The sequence below is a fragment of the Juglans microcarpa x Juglans regia genome, chromosome 8D (assembly GCF_004785595.1).
Source record: "Juglans microcarpa x Juglans regia isolate MS1-56 chromosome 8D, Jm3101_v1.0, whole genome shotgun sequence".
Taxonomy (NCBI): Eukaryota; Viridiplantae; Streptophyta; class Magnoliopsida; order Fagales; family Juglandaceae; genus Juglans; species Juglans microcarpa x Juglans regia.
In genome coordinates, this window is record NC_054608.1 from 19582591 (window position 1) to 19601267 (window position 18677).

Sequence of the window (18677 nt, forward strand, 5' to 3'; positions counted from 1 at the left end):
CTTAAACGAGGGGTCGGCGAGTCTAGAGACTTGGCCTTACCCCGCAGCGAGTCTAGGGACCCGAATTCATGGTGAATCTAGGGACCCGAGTTTGTGGCAAGTCTACGGACTCGGCTTTCTTGAACGAGGGGTCGACGAGTCTAAAAACTTGGCCTTACCCCGTATCCAGTCTAGGGACCTGACTTCGTGACGACTCTAGGGACTCGACTTTGTTGATCAGGGTTCGTGAGTCTAGAGACTTGGTCTTACCCTACAGCCAGTCTAGGGACCCAACTTCTTGGCGAGTCCAGGGACTTGGCATTCTTGAACGAGGAGTCAGCAAGTCTAGAGACTTGACCTTACCCCGCTATGAGTCTAGGGACCCCAATTCTTGGCGAGTTTAGGGACCCGACTTCGTGGCTAGTCTAGGTACTCGACTTTTTTGAACGGGGGGTCGGCAAGTCTGGGGAGTCGTCTTTGTTTGACGGGGGCTTAGCGAGTCTAGAAACTTTGCCTTATCTCGCAGTGAGGGTAGGGACCCAACTTTATGGTGAGTCTAGGGACTCGTCTTCGTTGGACATGGGGTTCGGCAAGTCTAGAGACTCGGCTTGATTTACGGAGGCACTTTTCCATGCTGAGTTGCTCGGTCGGAGTGCTGGGCCACGTGGCCTGCATTCCGTGCTACTGGGACCCAACTTCATGGCGAGTCATCTGGGCTCTCCTTTGTTGAACGGGGGGTTGGCAAGTCATGAGACTTCGCCTTACCCCGCAACCAGTCTAAGGACCAGACTTCGTGGTGAGTGTAAGGACTCGGCTTTGTTGAACGAGGGGTCGGCAAGTATAGAGACTTGACTTTACCCTACAGCGAGTCTAGGGACCCGACTTCGTGGCGAGTCTAGGGACCCGACTTCATGGCGAGTCTAGGGACCCGACTTCGTGGCGAGTCTGTGGACCCGACTTCGTGGTGAGTCTGGAGACTCAGCTTTGTTGAACGGAGGTGCTCGTCTGTGTTGAATTGCTCTGTCGGAGCAAAGGGCCACATGGCCGATGTTCAGCACTACAAGAATGGCTTTGTTAGTAGAAATGAACTCACATAAACTTTTAGAGCGATAAACCGGGAAGTTTTAGCCGTTGTAGTCAATCTTTTTGCTTGACTAAAAAATTGTTTGTTGTTGGTTGTGATTCCCGCACAGGTGAGCTCCGAGCAGGTGGGTCAGTAGACGAATTCCAAGCAATGAGTCATGTGCCGAGCAGATAAATCCCGAGCGGAGCAACTACTTTTCCAAGTTAGACAATGACTTTCCCGAGTTGAGGAGGCCTTCCGAGCTGATGAGTTGAGTCCTGCAATGTGCTTCTCGAGCTGAGTGAGTCCGAGGCAGAGGAGGTGCCGCGTAGATCATTTGGTGCCAAGCAGGTAACTCTCATGCTACGTGAGATGCTGTCCCGAGCTGGTCGTCCCCGAGCTGGTGGTTCTCACTCTAGTGAGGTGGCTTCCGAGCATAAGAGGTAAAAAGCGGAGACTACTATGCTCTAGTGGGTCCCGAGCTGTGAGGGGCTGGTGGTTCCCAAGCTGGCAACTCCTGAGCCCGTGCTTCGAACTATGTTCCCGAATAGAGAAAGTTGCCTATCTGAGCATGGAGTCGGTGTGGCATGTTGCATGTGCCATACAACGTGCCTTGGAAACACTTTTGCTGTTGCGCATGGCCAAAGGGGGTGGTTGCATGCAGCCTAGGTTCTAGGGAACCCGTTGCCGACCGTGTGTACAGTGAGGAGCCGAGAAGATGAAATGTGTTCGCCATCTAGTGCGCAACCAAGAAGGACCTTGGGCCACGGGGTGGCTACCCGCTGCCTACTGGCCGAGGTGCCTGGATAGCAGAGCACGCCACCAATGAGAGAGGTCGTCGATAGGTTGATCGGTGCCTGGTGGTGACCTGGCCAACACGTGGGTTCTGTGAGAGGGGGAGCCCCGGGTGCACAACGTCGAGAGCCTGCTGCCTTGTGCGGTGCACAGTGCCTACATCCCCATCGACGGGGGACGCTTGTACCAGGATAGAAACTACCGGCCCATGTGGTGGTCGTCGGCAGCAGCAACAAACATGGGTTGAGGGGCCGGGAGCCCCAAGTTGCCAATCGCTGTAAGCAAGGGGCGACACCATGCTAGGTGTGCTCCTTCTCCATGGGAGTTGCTCGGGCGGGGATAGAAACTCTTGGCGGCCCAAGTGGTGGCCACCAAAGAGTCAGAAGAGCTCACAGTGGCTAGCCGTGAGCCCCTCGGGGTGTTGGGCAACGTTTAGGCATTGCTCACGGTGCACAACCTGCACCTCCGGTGACCTCCATGGTCACGGTAGAGAATGCCCTCGTGGCGGCTCGGAGTGCCCACCGACGATGTGACGGCATGGGCACGAGGATGCCCATGGGTGCACTTGCACGACACTTTGCACTTAAGTGCCGTATGTGACACCTGTGCATCCAAACGGTTGTGCAGTTATGTGCACAGTGATTACCTACTAGTACATGTGCCCCGAGCATAAACTCTACACTCCCGGGCCTTTAAAATGCAAGCGCCATGTGCAAGCCCTTATGGGCGAGCTCCAGTTTTGTCATGGCGTCGTCAATAAAAATAAGAGCAGAGCAGCTAGGTGTACTTATCTGGAGTAAGCTTCGCTTGTTTATTCGGAGATTGTTCAACGGACCAGAAAATTGTCCTTCTCCCACCTTTGGCTTAGAAAGTGATAACATCCCATAAACGATGCCATTGTTGATACTCTAAAAATTGCACAACAGGCCGGAAGAGGAGAAAGTGTCATTCCCAGCCCATTGGGGTGACTTGGGCCTCGATAGGTGTTGAAGGAGAAGTCGAAGTGGAAGAAGAAGAAGAAAATCCCCTCAGGAAGTCGTCCGGACTCTCCTTTTTATTTGATTGTTTTTCCCGCGTGCCCTCTGTAGTGGTGGGACAGGGCCTGCTTTGTGTGCCTAACAGACTCCCCTTTTTTCCATTTCCCCTGACAGCCCACCCTACTCCCTGACACCATGACTCCTACCCCCTGATACCCATGCCTCTTCACCCCTCATGTCTCTTCTTGTTCCTTGCTAGGCCTGGTGGCTGAGCCTGGGCCCAAATATTTATACCCCCTCACATTCCTAATACTATACCTGGATAATTAATAATAATGTAAGAAACGTTATTAATTATGTTTCTTCCTTTCGTTCTTCCCTCTCTTGTAACATTAATTTTTTATAATTGAAATCCTCTTCAATTTTTTTTCCCTAATCAAGCTTGCATATTATAAATAAGAAGTTTAAATTACAGTACTAGGAGGGTCGTTGTCATTATCAATAAGTACAATATTAGAAGGTAAAATATCTACTGGTATGCGACCAATCACTTCATTGGTTGCGGCCCATTGCACTACAGAATGCGCAAATTAATTTTTGAATCAATCTATTTTTTTAAAACACCATCCTGTATGAGAGGACATGATAAGAGCTATGTCTTCAGAGATGGGATAAATTTGCCAGATTGAAGATGACCCTTGAATTGCTGAGATTACAAGAAGTGAATCTTCTTCAATTGTGACATCTGGATAATTTAAGTGTTTAGCCATATTGACTACAAGTCTTGTCGCAATTGCTTCTACAACTACTAGAGTTGTTGTGCCAATATCTTTTCTTCATATTTCAATTGTACTTCCTTCAGAATCACGACTTACTACAGAGGCCAAAGAGGACGATGTCCTGACTGTCGCATCAAAAGAAATGCTTACAGTGTTAAGATAAGGGTTTTGTCATAGTTGTAGTTGCTTTTCTTCCAGCTTCATTTGCCAAGCAGATATATATTCTTGATAAAGGAAACCCAATTGCTTTCCTAATAGATAAAGCTGTTTGATTATAGACTATCTCATTTCTCAATCTCCAAGTGAAATCCAATATCAGAATTACAAACAATTGAAAAGGGTGCACTTCCTGAGAGCTTAATTCCAACTTTAACTCTGGATTAAGAATGAAAGATATACAATCCTACTTTGTAATAATTGTCAAGAAAGACAGATTTAGTGGCCACTTACTTTGGCTCCAAGGGATTCTTGTAAACACCATATTAAATACTTATCTAAGTTCCATAATGACAACAAAAACTCAGTATTAAATATTGTAATTAATACTGGGAAGTACAATTTGACCACGGTACAGTTTGAGAGTGAACCATGAAGACTCACGAACCATGAATACTCCCATCATCCTAGATATTTGTTACGTAATTATTAGATATTGTTCTTTAATTAGTACAGTGAGAGTTGCCTATTTCAGCTGACTATAAAATATAAAATACAAGAAATTCTCAAAGGAATATAAATATATATATATATTTTTTTTATTTTAAAGAAAAGGTTGTCATGTGTTTTTTTAAATGTTAATAACAACTTGGGTTTCTCCAAGGAGGAAGGAAAATAACAAAGAGAGATGGCAGTAGAGAAAAGTGAAATTCTCTTTATTGTACTTTCAAGTATCACTCTTTTTACCACTATATTCGGAAGGTCGGACATTTTCTTCTTCTTCTACATTTTTTATTTTTATTTTTACAATAACCCATACCTTTTCAACTATCTTTGTGTATGACTCTCGTCGGCTTTTTCTTGTCGGCCACACAATAGACTAGTTGACCTTTCATACCTCCAAACTTATGATTTTGATAATATAGCTATAATTAACTTTACTTGTAGACCTTCTACTTCTCTTGCCTTTATACTCTTGTAAGTCTGTGACTTTGTATAAATTTAGTTCTCTTGAAAGGTAAGAAAATTAGTGTTTAAGCTCAAATAGGATAAGTAATATGAGCTTTATAAGAAAGAAAAAATACAAGGCCAAAATATAATTCAATAAAGATCAAAGGGTTAGCTAGGGATAAAGATAATAAACAGGTAAGTTTGAAAGGCTCAAACGGTCCAAAGAATGCCTTAATCATTTTTCTAGTAATATTTTGTCTATGATTTCACCTCAAGTATAATCAAATAAGTTTTAGAGTAAGTTGAGACCATACAAATTCACAAAATTTATATAAAATTTCTCTAGGTATGCAAAACAATTAATGATCATTTTAAGCATTCATTGAACGTAATGTAGAAAATATCAAATTAAGCAAGATCAAGTAAAGATTTAACAACTAGACTTAAGCAATGAGAATTTTTCCTAAAAATATTAATCAATTTCAATCATATTCTTATCATAGGCTTTTTATTCATGAAATCATACTGTTTTTATTATCATCATCATCATCATTATTATTATTATTATTTTGAAATAAATAAAAGAATTCCCTTTCTCCCAAACTTAAATATCACATTGTTCTCAATGGGAAAGAGGAGGAAAAATTACAGAAGATAATGAGAGAAGACAAGAGATGCTCCCCTGATTTTTTTTTTTTTTTCTATTCTCTCAATTAAATATTTTCCTTGAAGGTGCAACCGTGTACCCATTGGAGATCTCCCTGGCCTCTTTGTAACTTAAATTTGATGGAAGCGGTTCGAGTTCAAGCTTGGGTGGTTCCTCAAGTGGTAGCTTTGGAAATTCAGATCTATAAGTCTCGTCGACCATGACCACGTTTCGATCGCTTATTTGAAAACAAGAATGTATCTTGAAAGGGAATTCCATAGATTTAAATATGTCAAAAGTGACATGTTCCTCGCCGACTCTTGAGTTTCCCTTGTTGGACATCAGTTAAGGTTCTCCCAAACGTAAGGAAATATCAGCCAAGTATCAAAAGGATCTCCTTGTCCTTCTCCATATCAAGAACAATGAAGTCTGCCAGAAAGATGAACTTATCGACTTTTACTAGTACGACCTCAATGAATCCTCCTGGGTATTTATAGATCTATCTGCCAACTGTAGAGAGATGGTGGTCGGCTTTGCTTCTCTAAGACCCAGTTTCCTAAAAACAGAGAGAGGCATTAGATTAATACTTGCCCCTAAGTCACATAAACTTTTATCAAAATAGGAATCTCCTATAGTGTAAGGGATCATGAAACTCCCCGGATCTTTCAACTTAGGTGGAAGCTTCTTTTCTAAAATTTCACTACTCCCTTCGGTTAACATCACTGTCTCATGCTCAACTTTCGCTTCTTTGATAAAATATCCTTAAAAAACTTAGCATATTTAGGGATTTGCTCTAAAGTTTCAATAAAAGGAACATTAATATCCAATTGCATAAAAATACTAAGAAATTTAGAGAATTGGTTATCAATGTTATTTTTTCTTAATCTTTGTGGAAAAGAAATTGATGGATCATAAATTGAAGGAGAATAAGTTTCATATATAAACTTTCAGGATTTCTTGGGTTTTGTAGCCACTTTATTCTCCTTAGTTTCTCAGCTTGCTGGTCAGCTGCATCCCACTCTACTTCTTTCACCTCGTACTCGACTTCCTTCATCTCAGACTCTCCATTTTTGGCTGCTTCTGCATTTTGCTCAGTATTTACTATTTTGTGGCTGGTCATATGTCCGCCCACTTCTCAATGTTATGGATTTGACATGTTTCATCGGATTGGTCACAGTGTTGCTTGGTAAAGTCCCTGTTGTCTTCTTAGTAAGCATGTTTGAGAGCTAACCGATTTGCACCTCAAGATTGTGAATTGAAGCCGAGTTGTTTTGGATCACTATATTAGTATTTTGCATGTACTGCATAAACATATCGTCAAGTGTCAATTTTTTCTCTTGCTCTGGAAACAATTGAAGTGGTCTAGTTGGCCTTTGATTATTACTCCATGAAAAGTTAGGGTAATTTCTTCATCCGAGATTGAACGTGTTTAAATAAGGATTGATTTGACGTTGGATATTAGACACGTAATGGGCTTGTTCATAACTCGGTTGGGAAAAAGGATTCCCCACTTGGCAATCGATACTTGAGTGATTTTTTGCACAATAATCACACACAATATTAGTTTGAATAGCATTAACATTCATCTTTCCTAGTTGTTTAGATAAAGTTGTCATTTGTGCCGCCACTGTGGTAATAGAATCAAGTTCAAAAACTCCAGCCGCCTTTCTTGGCATTGCTCTCTCTGAAGGCCATAGATAGTTGTTGGATTCCAATTCTTCCAAAAGTTCATAAGCTGCTTCAAGAGTTTTACTCATTAAAGCCCTTCCAGTTGCTGCATCAACCATGGACCTGTTTGTAGCTCCCAAACCATTGTAGAATGTTTGGACTTGAAGTCATGCCATAAGGTGATGATAAGGACACTTGCACAATAAATCTTTGTACCTCTCTCATGCTTCATACAAAGATTCATTCTCAAATTGAGTAAATATGGTAATATCATTCCTTAGCTTTGCTGTCTTGGCCAAAGGGAAATACTTTGCCAAAAATTTTTGTGCTAACTCCTCCTACGTAGTAATGACACCAGGTAGTAGAGAATTCAACCAGACATTCACTTTTTCTTTGAGTGAAAATAAAAGAGTCTCAAATGAATGACATCATCCATCACTCCATTGTGATTGAAGTTGTCGCAAATCACTAGAAAATTTGTGATATGAACATTAGGATCCTCTTGGGACAGCCCCTCAAACTAAACAGTTTGTTGTATCATTTGAATTATAGCTGGTTTAATCTCGAAACTATTAGCTTGTATAGCCGGCTTCCTTATACTAGATGTAGCCCCATTAACTGAGGGCATAACATAGTCCCTCAAAGCCCTTTTCGCCTCTCCATTTTGCTGATCTGCCATAGTGATGGCAGATGTGGTGACTTCTTACTTCTCTTTTTTTATTGATTCGACACAAAGTTCTCTCAATCTCTGGATCAAAAAGTGTAGACTTTAATGGTTTAGATCGGTGCATACACTTCTAAATCCTGAAATAAAAATAAAAGAAAAGCAAAACTGAGATCAAATCACCAATCTTCAAAAAGAAAAAAAAAATCCAAATTAGTAACAATCTAGCTAGTATCAATATCAATAACAAATAATCAATCCCCAGTAACGGAGCCAAAAACTTACTATGCTAAAAATATCTGCAAGTGCACAGAATCGTAACAAGTAGTAAAATATTTTGAAGAAAACGGATCTCGAACCTGTAGAGATTAATTATGCTATTGAGTACTGAAATTTACTAAATTAATTATTATTTGAAAAATCAAAACTTAAAGAATAGATTTTCTAAATTAAACTAAAAAAATAGCATTAAAGTTTAGATTTTTAAAGATAATAAGAATAGATCTTGAGCGTTTGATTTCATCTAGTGAATCCCACATAATTTATTATTCCTTGTTATAGAATTGTAATTATCCAAAGTTGATGATAAAAATCCTTAACTATTCAATATTTTCTCTCGAACAATACTAAAAATATCTCCAATTAATAACTCCATATCTCTATGTAAATTTAACTAATTGGAGATTTAATCACAAATTACCTCTCGGTCTCATTTCTATTCAATAGATCGAACAATAATTAGTTAGAAAATTGCAAGCATTAAGAACAAGGAATAAACACTCAATCATGAAAATATTGAAAATAAAATAACTTAATATAAATTGTGTGTTCAATGCTAGACTACATCAAAACTCTAGAAAATAAAATTAATTCATAATGAAATTGAAAAGAAAAAGAATAAAACTAGTGTTCTTCATTGGAGTTGGTTGATGAAGCATGCAGCTCTTGCCTTTACCCTTCAGATCTGCCACTTTGAAAGAAACTTAAAGAATGATCTTTGAGCTATTGGATTTTGAAACTCAGACTCTCTTCCGTTAATGTTGTGCTAATGATATGCTTATATATATGGTAGAAAAGAAACCCTAAGGTGTTCCTGTTTTTCGCCTAACTTTTAGTACATATCTTGGCAAACTTGTATATGCTCCAAGAGTCCGAATTTAGAAATCCTTATTAGAGACAAAGTTGTAGCCCTTTAAGATAAATTTCTAACCCATCTAGACTCGCATCAATAAGATATGTGAGGAGAATGTTATGATCAAAATACTCAAGCATGTCTAGGCTGTCTCCTAATGTATTCCAAACTTGGACTTGTTGTGGATTCTTTCTACGATTTCTCTCTTTTTCTTGATCAAAATTACTTTCAAATCGTTTGCTAGTTGGTCTGGATTCATAGTCTCTTATTTTGTACCAAAATGTTCTCATTTTGTACTAAATCTTCTCATTCCTTCAAATCTAAGAAAATAAAGAAAAATATGTAGAAATAAAATAAAATCAATGGTATTGAAAGAAAACTGACACTTTTCATAAATAAAAAAGTAACAAAAATCACATAAAAATCACACTTATCAACTTTCTAAGCCAAAGATGGGAGAAGTATGAATTTCTGACGTACTGAATAATCTCTGAATGAACAAATCAAGCTTCCTCCAGATAAGTACTCCCAGCTTTCCTACTCTTATTTTTATTAACATCGCCATCGCAAAAATCGGACGAGTAAACTCTTCCTCGCCCATGTAGTTGATAATATTGTACACTTAAGTGTTTGCACATGACACTTGCAACTGAGTGATCAGGCCACTCATCTTCCTGACCTAGGGGGTGTAATTTATGTACGAGACACATACACATATCATATGCACTGGCAGGCAAATACTGTGCACTTAAATGCACAGTGCCTAAACCCTTGACAAAGTGCTTTATGCACGTTAAATACATTCTACACATACACCAATACAACGGGTAAACACTGTGCACTTAAGTGCATAGTGCCATGCATGCACGTACGAACTATTCATGGCAAGCATTGTGCCATGCAGAGTGCAAAACGAGTGCAGGACAACCTGCATTGGAGCCTCACAGCAGCCTGTTGCGAGGCCCATTGACCCGCCTACGGCCACCACAAGGATTGTCGGAGGTTTCTGTCCGATGCATAGTTGCCCCCACCTGCAAGGCCATACCCAACGTTTAAGTCGTGCACAACAGTGCACGGCAGTGAGTGCCCAGATGAGCCACGACCTCGTTGTGGCATAGCCAGGGGCTACATCGGCAGTCACCATACGAATCTTCAGTGTCATTTGTCTCCTCGGAGATGGTCCACGACCACTTGAATGCCACCGTTGTGCTCCAACACAAGGTGGGCAACAATGGCTTGAAGCCACGCACCTAGTGCACGAAACATGCATTGGACTCCTTGGCCAGCTCACGGCCAAGGTCTCCTTGCCCACTAAAGGACTGCCACTCCTCGGCGCTGCACCACTGCCAGAGGTTGCCACTTCTATGCTATTTACCATGGCCAGTGGTCTCCTCGGCCACGTCCATGCACCATGGCGAGTGGTCTCCTCACCCACAGCCATGTATCATGGCTAGTGGTCTCCTTGCCTACGACCATGCATATCCACACCATCTAAGGGCATTAACTCGTCAGCCACACCAACCATGGACAAGACTCCTCGACCAGGGACCCTCTTTGGCCACCACATACATCTTGAGCAAATTGCTCAGCGTCACTTCCTCACCAACTTTTCCTAGGATCACCCTCCTCAGTCACTTGGTCTTAGTCAGCTACTCTCCACAACTTGTGACATGTTGCTCGACCATCCAGTGGCAGGCACCTCTTTGCTCGGCCACCCACTGGCGCGCATCTCTTCCCTGTGCAAAGGCACGTGGGCAACCACTATACCAGAGCAAGTACTTGACCTAAGCAAACGCTCACCTTGCGCAACTGTTCGCCCACACTCATAGTTGAAGTTGCTTGGAAGCACCTTGGCCACAAGCTTCACAGATGGATATGAACATCCCGACCCCCACTCGACTTAGCATGTTGCATGGCCCATGCCAGGTCCTTTACCAGCCCTTCCTCGGATAGAAGCGCTTGCCCAGTTGCTCATCTGAAGACTGATTGCCTTGTTGACCGCCTTGCTGCTTCCCAAGTTTGCTCGCCGAAGTTTGCCAGTGCATGAAGCCCCTCTCCTCAGCTACTCGAACAACTGACCACAAGCCACAAAGCTCCCCGCTCGAAAAGCGAAGCTAGTCAGCTGTGTTTAGAACAATGAAATTCACTTTGCGATAATTAAAAAAAATGCCCGATTTGTCTCTGTCAAAATTTGTGTGAATTTATTTCTATTGAAAAAACTGCTTCCTGTGGTGTGGAACACTGGCCACGTAGCACTGCTCGAGCACGACTCAGACGTCCCAGTATAGTTCCATCGGGACAAATTATTTGGCATTAACGCCCATGCTGGCACGGTCATCTCACTTGGCGGGTAACTTCCTAACAGCTAACAACTAGTGTTTAAGTGTGTGCCACGCATGTGGAACGTGCACCATGCATGAGCCATGCATAGTACACATAATGGAGAAGAAGGAACAACCCTGCCCCCAGCGCACGTTGCATGGCCCATGCAATATACTCTACCAACTTGCTTGCTCTACCAAACTTACTCGCCTAAGTCTGCTCGACCGATTTCAGTCAAGTAATAATCGACTATATCAACCAAAACTCTCCAAATAAATTGCATGGCATTGCAAGCACCCGAATCTTCTTCATCCCCTAAACATCACAACCCGCAAGCCTCACTAGCACATCTCCAACCTTCACCTTGCTCCAGTAGAGCAATTCAGGTTTACTGCCTCACTTTGTGATCTGAGCCATTTACTCTGATCGAGTTGACTTTTTTTAGCACAGGCCAGAGCATCTCCATTGGCTGAGTATTTTCAACCCTCGTGCCAGCAAAGCTGAGTCTCAAGACACACCGCAATAGAACGGTCGAACACAATTCCCTAGACTTGTCAACCCTTGTGCCAACATAGCCGAGTCCCTAGACTTGTAGTGATAGAATAATCGAACACAAGTCTCTAGACTTGTCGACCCTCGTGCTAGCAAAGTAGACTTGCTGCGATGCATTAGTCGAGCTAGAGCCCCAGTGCTCAGCCACACAACCAGTCGGACACATGTCCCTAGACTTGCTGACCTTCGTGCCACCAAACGGAGTCCCTAGACTCGCTGCGATGCATTGGTCGGGCTAGAGCCCTAGTGCTCGACCGTACAATTGGTTGGACATATGTCCCTAGACTTATTGACCCATCGACCCTCGCGCTAGCAAAACTGAGTCCCTAGATTCACCTTGATGCATTGGTCGGGCTAGAGCCCACCGCTCGTCCACACAACTAGTCGGACACAAGTTCCTAGACTTGTTGACCTTCGTGCTAGGGGTGTGTAAAATTCTGAAAATTCTGACTCTGCCAGACATCCGCTCCGATTCTGACTCCGACCGAGTCGGAGTGGTTGGAAATCAGAGTCGGAGTTCGGAGTTCCACGAAACTCCAAATTTTGATTCTGACTTTTTTTTTAAAAAAAAAATGGCGTCGTTTCATCACACTCTTTCCCTCTCTGTGAACGGTTCAACCAGTGAACGTCACCACCTCGTTCCCTCTCTATTGCCGCCGTTCCTCTTTACTCCTCCTTACTCTGTAGTGCATGACCTCAATCCGACCTTCAGCCTCCGTTCAGCTTCAGCCTACGGTGAGAACCCGACTCCGAGCCCTAAAATTAAATCAAGTAATTTTATTTTATGTACACATCTCTTCCGTTACTCATAGCATGCACGTTTGAGTATTTTGTTGTGATTCTTGTGAATTTGGTTTGTAAATTTGTAGTAAGGAAATGTGTTTTATAAAATGTGTAATTTATTGATTAATTGTGTTGTATGCATGCAGTATGTTTGATAAAATGTGTAAGAGATGTTACTCCTTCAAAAATCAATGTGTATGTAACTTTTCTCTTCTTTCTATGAAATTGTGATTCTTGTGAATTTGTTATACTATTGCTTTGCCTGAAGTTATATGTATAAATTTATCATTTTTCAATATGATCATATTTGTTTCTGGACTAATTCATATAACAAGGTTGTGGCAATTGGTATTTTTCCAATGACGTTATTGTTGAAGTCATTTGTAGCTTGAGTTTTGTTGTATACAGTGAGAATGTTCGTTCTTACTATCTTCTTTTGTTGAATGAAAAATTTTCATAGTTATATGTTCTAGAGTATTTTGATTTTCTAAATCATGAGCTTATCCGTGAGTTTATAATGTTAGCTAGATCTTCTCTATGAATTGGTTTGAATACCAAGACATGTTGAGACTGTTGAGGGCCTATGTTGTGTATGGAAATGGATGGAGAGAATGGAATGAGTGTTATGTTGTAATCTGCGCTATACATAGATCTTCTCTCTATCAGTAAACTAAATCCAACATTCATGTTTATGGTTTAACATTTGCTACTTGAACCTTAGAACTTGTAGAAATGAATTCCTAGCAACCTCAAAAAATGTTGTGCATTGCTACTAACACATTATAAGTAATAAGAATAATATTCATATAATTATTTTACAACTTAATGTAATACTTTCATTTCATTAAAAACATTAAAATTTAAATTTATTTAAATTTAAATTTTACATAACTACCCTCCATTTGGAACAAGGTTGTAAAAAGAGTTATAGCAAAATAACTTACCTCTATAACTAAATGTTTTGCCTAAAGTTATATGTATAAATTTGTCATTTTTCAATATGAGCTTATCTGTGAGTTTATAATGTGGCATTTGGATGTTCTTCAATAATTTGTTTGTTGGCGGCAACACTATAAATTTTTAGGAAATGGCTGGTGGAGTGATGCCCTAGTCTAGTTTCTATTTTGGTGGTTTTTATGGGCTAGGAACAGGATACTTCCTTTTATGTAACCGATGGCCCAGGTTACCTTCTGATGGAACCAAAAATAAGAAAGGAAAATTCAGTTTACAGTTAAAAAGAGATTCAATTAGATAGTCCTATTATCTCATGTTTAAACATCACAGACTCACAATGCTTGCTTTGTTATGGAGTCTATATTGGAAGACCACATATATCTTTGTGTTGATTTAAATGTTTAATATAACCTAGTTATTTTTTAAACTAATTTTTTGCTTCTAATTTATTTTTTCAGCTTCTTTCATTGTTATATGGATTATAGACCTAGTGGAGATGATCATCCACAAGGGGATGTGGCAGATGCCAATACTACAACTCCTACACCGGTGGGTACTTCCACCTCTAAAGCCACATCTAGGGCAGCTACATTTAGAGCAACTACATCTTGTGCAAATAGTCGACTCCTACTCCCAATAGATATAAAGGATGAGGATATGTTCAACGAAGAGGAGGAGATGCCCATTGAGCAAGATCAACCACCATGGCCTTCTAAAAAGAGGTCGTGGATATGGGAGCATTTTACCAAAATTCCTGGTGATATTGCAAACCCGGTAGCAAGATGTCACTATTTTGGGCAACTTTGTGGATGCCATTCGAAGAAGCAAGGCACTAGTGTGTTAACAGTATATCTAAATGGTTGCCAATGATATAAGATACCGAAGGGATTGGCGGCCACTAATCAAACCAACCTCAGTTACCAAACTTCTACAGCCACTGATGGAACACAAACTAAGAAATTGGTCATCCCTCAATACAATGAGAAGATGTTGAGGGACATGCTTGCATAAATGATAATTATTGATGAGATGCCCTTTACCACATCCGAGAAAAGAGGCTTTCGAAAGTTTCTAAACTTTGTTGAGTCACGATTTCCGATTACATCACGGTATACGATGATGCGAAATTGTATGAAGAGGCATGTGAAAGACAAGGCGGAGATGAGGAAAATGTTTACGACTAACACATAGACGTCCATACAGAACGTCTGCTACATGTGTATCACAGCACACTATATTGACAGTGAGTGTATTTTGCATAAAAAAATTATTGTCTTTAAAGATATTGACGATCATAAAGGTGCATCCATTGGGACGAAGATGGATGATTGTTTAAAGAACAGGAGAATTTAAAAAGTGTTGTGTATTACAGTTGACAATGCCAGTGCCAATGAAACAACAATTGATTGGTTTAAGCAGAACATGACGGTGAGAGATGATGTCATTCGGGCCCACGAGTTTATTCATGTTCGATATTGTGCTCATATCATCAACCTCATAGTTGTTGAAGGGTTAAAAGAAGTTGATGATTCCATTACCGAAGTCCGCAGCATTGTACGATATGTGAGAGGTTCCCCTCAAAGGCTTGCCAAGTTTAAGGTAATAGGAGAAGATCTTAAGATTGAATGTTCTAGTATGTTGTGCTTGGACGTTCCGACTTGGTGGAACTCTACATACATGATGTTGGATGTGGCTGAGAAGTACCAAAAAACATTCGAGTGGATGGAGGCCGAGAATGGGGGCCTGAGGTATGCTTTGTTGGAGCCAGCAGGACAGGGACTCGGTGTGCCGGACGCACATGATTGGACCAGTGTGAGCTACTTTGTTGAATTTTTAAGAATTTTTTATGACATAACCATGCAGATATCTGGATCCAAATATACGACTGCAAACTCATTCTTCAGAGAACTCTCGGAGCTTCACTTCCACTTGGAAAATAGTTGTACTGACTCTGGTGGATTATTATCTACTATGGCTACGAGGATGAAAACCAAATATGATAAATATTGGGAGAATATTGAGAAGATAAATAGATTGCTATTTGTGACTGTGATCCTTGACCCCCGATATAAGTTGGCCGTTCTAGAATTTTGAGTAAATTTCATCCTCGGGCAGTGAAGGCTGCAGAGTTTATTAGAGTGCTAAAAAGTGATATTCATGACCTATATAATCACTACAGTAATAGTTGTCAGCCTTTAATCGCAGCTGGTTGCTCCTCACATTCTAGGCCGACGGGGTCGACAACTTCCTCAAGTGATACTGACCCATCTGAAGGGGTTAGAGGCCATCGTATTATACAGCAGTATCATCCACTTATGTCAACAAGAAATATTATGCATTGTACATCTGAGGTTGAACGATATTTTATGGAAGCTGTCGAGACACCTAATGATGTATTTCAGTTATTAACTTGGTGGAAAGTTAATTCCACCAAGTATCCAGTCCTTTCTTGTGTAGCCCGAGATGTGCTAGTCATTCCTATGACTACGGTTGCCTCAGAGTTGGCATTTAACACTGAAGGTCGCATGTTGCATGCTTATCGGAGTTCATTGTCATCGTCAACCATGGAGGCCCTCGTTTGCACACAGAATTGGATAAGTCAAACGTCCATTGGACTAGATACCGTTGGCGTTGATTCTGAGAGCTATAGGCTTGAATCAGGTAAGTTTATATGCTTTTAAATGATTATTTAATTATTTTTAATATTTCTAACTTCTACTTTTTATGTTTTTATAGATCTAATTGTGAGCCCTAACATAATTGCCGATGATTGAGAGTATGAGACAGACGCCCCTTGAGTGTTGGGATGGAGTTGAGACAACCCCCTTTCTTGGTAAGAATCAAATTCTACTTTTACCGTGTTTAATTTTTTATTATCAATTTTTTTCATTTATTGATTGCAACTTTCTATCTTCATTTCAGGCATGACCAATGGACCAAAAAGCATTTGAGTGAAATCCGTGTTTAATATTTATGTAGTTATATTTCAAGGCTAAGTCAATATTGTTATTATGTTATAAATGAGACTGTTATAACTTATGGCTACATCATACATGTTAGTTTTTAAACTATTGTATTTAAGATTTTTCTTTTCTTTTAAGTATTTTTTTTTTACAGATTTGGACTTGGGCTTTGGTGATCATATTTACGTAGTTATATTTATGTCGTTATATTACATTGTGCTCGATCCGAGCAAAGACTGAAACAAGGACCCACCATGTGACTCTTATTTAGGCCGCATTGATTTTTGTCTTTTTCTTTTTCATATTCTCCAATATTAATTATCTTCTTTGCAATTAGGATTTTGGCCAATTGAGTCATGTTGCTTAAAACTTTTATTAGTATCAGATTCTTCATTCTTTTGCCGGTAGTAAAGTTTTGAATATTTTGATATATATGGTAGTACTGGCGCCCCAAAGGCATTTTAATTTGTCTCCACAACATCCTATATACACAAAAGAAATGCCTTAAGCCGACGTACAACTCGATTTGTAAGAAACGTAGAGAAACAAACGGTCCGACTCCGAACGGAGGTTCCGACCTCCGTTTTGAGTTTCGACCTCTGTTCTGAGTTCAGATTGAAGGCCAGAGTTTCGATCGAAGGTTGGAGCTCCGACCTCCGTTTGGAGTCGAACTTCAACTCCAGTTCGGAGTCGGAGTCGGAGGAACAATTTGGCTCCAGAGTCGGTGGTCGGAAACAACAACTCCGACGATGAAATCGGAGCTTAGCCCTACTTCATGCCAAATAACTGAGTCCCTAGACTCACCGCAAAGTTTAGGGCAGACACTATTCCCAGGACATGTCCGAAGGTCATTTGGTCACAAGTCCCTTGACTTGTCGACTTTCGCATTGACATGAGTCCCTAGACTCGCGCCGAGTGTCACACTCAAGCCATAACCGCTGTCAGTGGGTTACCTTTGGGAACGAGTCTTCGAAGTTAACAGGCCACAAAGCTTCACAACTGCCTTGCGTGGGTTACCTTCGAAAATGAGCCAACTGAGTCGGTAACAGCCTAAGGTGGACCCAGGGGGTTGACTAGTCCTCTGACCACTTTGCGTGGGTTACTTCATACAAACTCCAACACTAACAGTAAATTGAAAATGGGAACGTTGGGTGAACATACACTTTCCAATAACGACGAGCATGCATGCAGACGCAATGCCAAACTACGCACATTACGCAGTCGAGCATTCCTCTCACCACGGCTACTCGCATCTTACGCGGTCGAGTACATCTCCCGCCACAGCCGAGCTCCGTGATCGCATCTTATGCGGTCAAGTACGTCTCCCGCCACACTCGAGTTCCATGCTCACATCTTACGTGGTAAGGTACACCTCCCGCCACATCTGAGTTTTGCGCTCGAACTTCACGCGATTAAGTTCATCTCCTGCCATAGCTGAGCTACGAACTCACACTTTATGTGGTCTAGTTCGTCTCCCACCATAGCCAAGCTACGAGCTCGCGGTTTACATGGTCGAGTTCATCTCTTGCCATAGCCAAACTATGAGCTCTCGCTCTACGCGGTTGAGTCCATCTCCCGCCTGCCTCGCCAAGACAAGCCCTGCACTTGCACTTCACGGTTTTGATGCATTTTTTCTTTCCTTCCTCATTGGACAAACAAACCATTATCAAGGTTTCTTCCTTTTGTCTATTTGGTTTTATTTGTTTATTAGTAAAAGTGAAGTAAAAGTGTTATAATACATGAGCTATTAGAATGTACTGCTCAATTTACGGATATTTGTAAAGAAAATTATTGTTTCATACAAACACAAAAAGATTACACAAAAGTAAATACACAAAGTCACATGGATTCATGGGATCCGTTAGATTTACTTTACAATAAAAGTAATTTTACAATCTGATGTATCACATTAAAACACATTTGTCATAAATTTGTAAGTTTACTTTTATATAATTCTTTTATGACTAAAATATTTTCAATTTATAAAAGTATTGTGTCACAATAAGAATCTACAAGCTGCAAGTTTGGCCAGCTTGGCGCTACCTAAGGGACATGCATACTCCTATATTATTCCTAGTCATAAGGAAATTATCTTCCATTTGAAATGTACTCAAGTAGTAGTAACATAGCAAACGTTTATGTCTAGCTAGATCTTTCTACTATCAACACATAGTCAGATATTGTTGACAATTAGAAACAACTCTCTCTGTAAAAAATTACTATTTTCCCCCTTTAAAGCCAAAAACAAAAGGAAAAGAAAAATATAGAAATATAGAATATAGGGGAGGATTGG

General features: G+C 40.8%; 1 non-coding gene across 1 annotated transcript; it reads left to right on the plus strand.

Annotated features, from left to right (window-relative positions):
- The first annotated feature begins 7191 nt into the window (after nt 1-7191).
- On the plus strand, nt 7192-7298 carry LOC121243766. Its single transcript, XR_005936255.1, has one exon. It is a non-coding gene; the product is annotated as a small nucleolar RNA R71 (small nucleolar RNA).
- Nucleotides 7299-18677: the final 11379 nt, after the last annotated feature.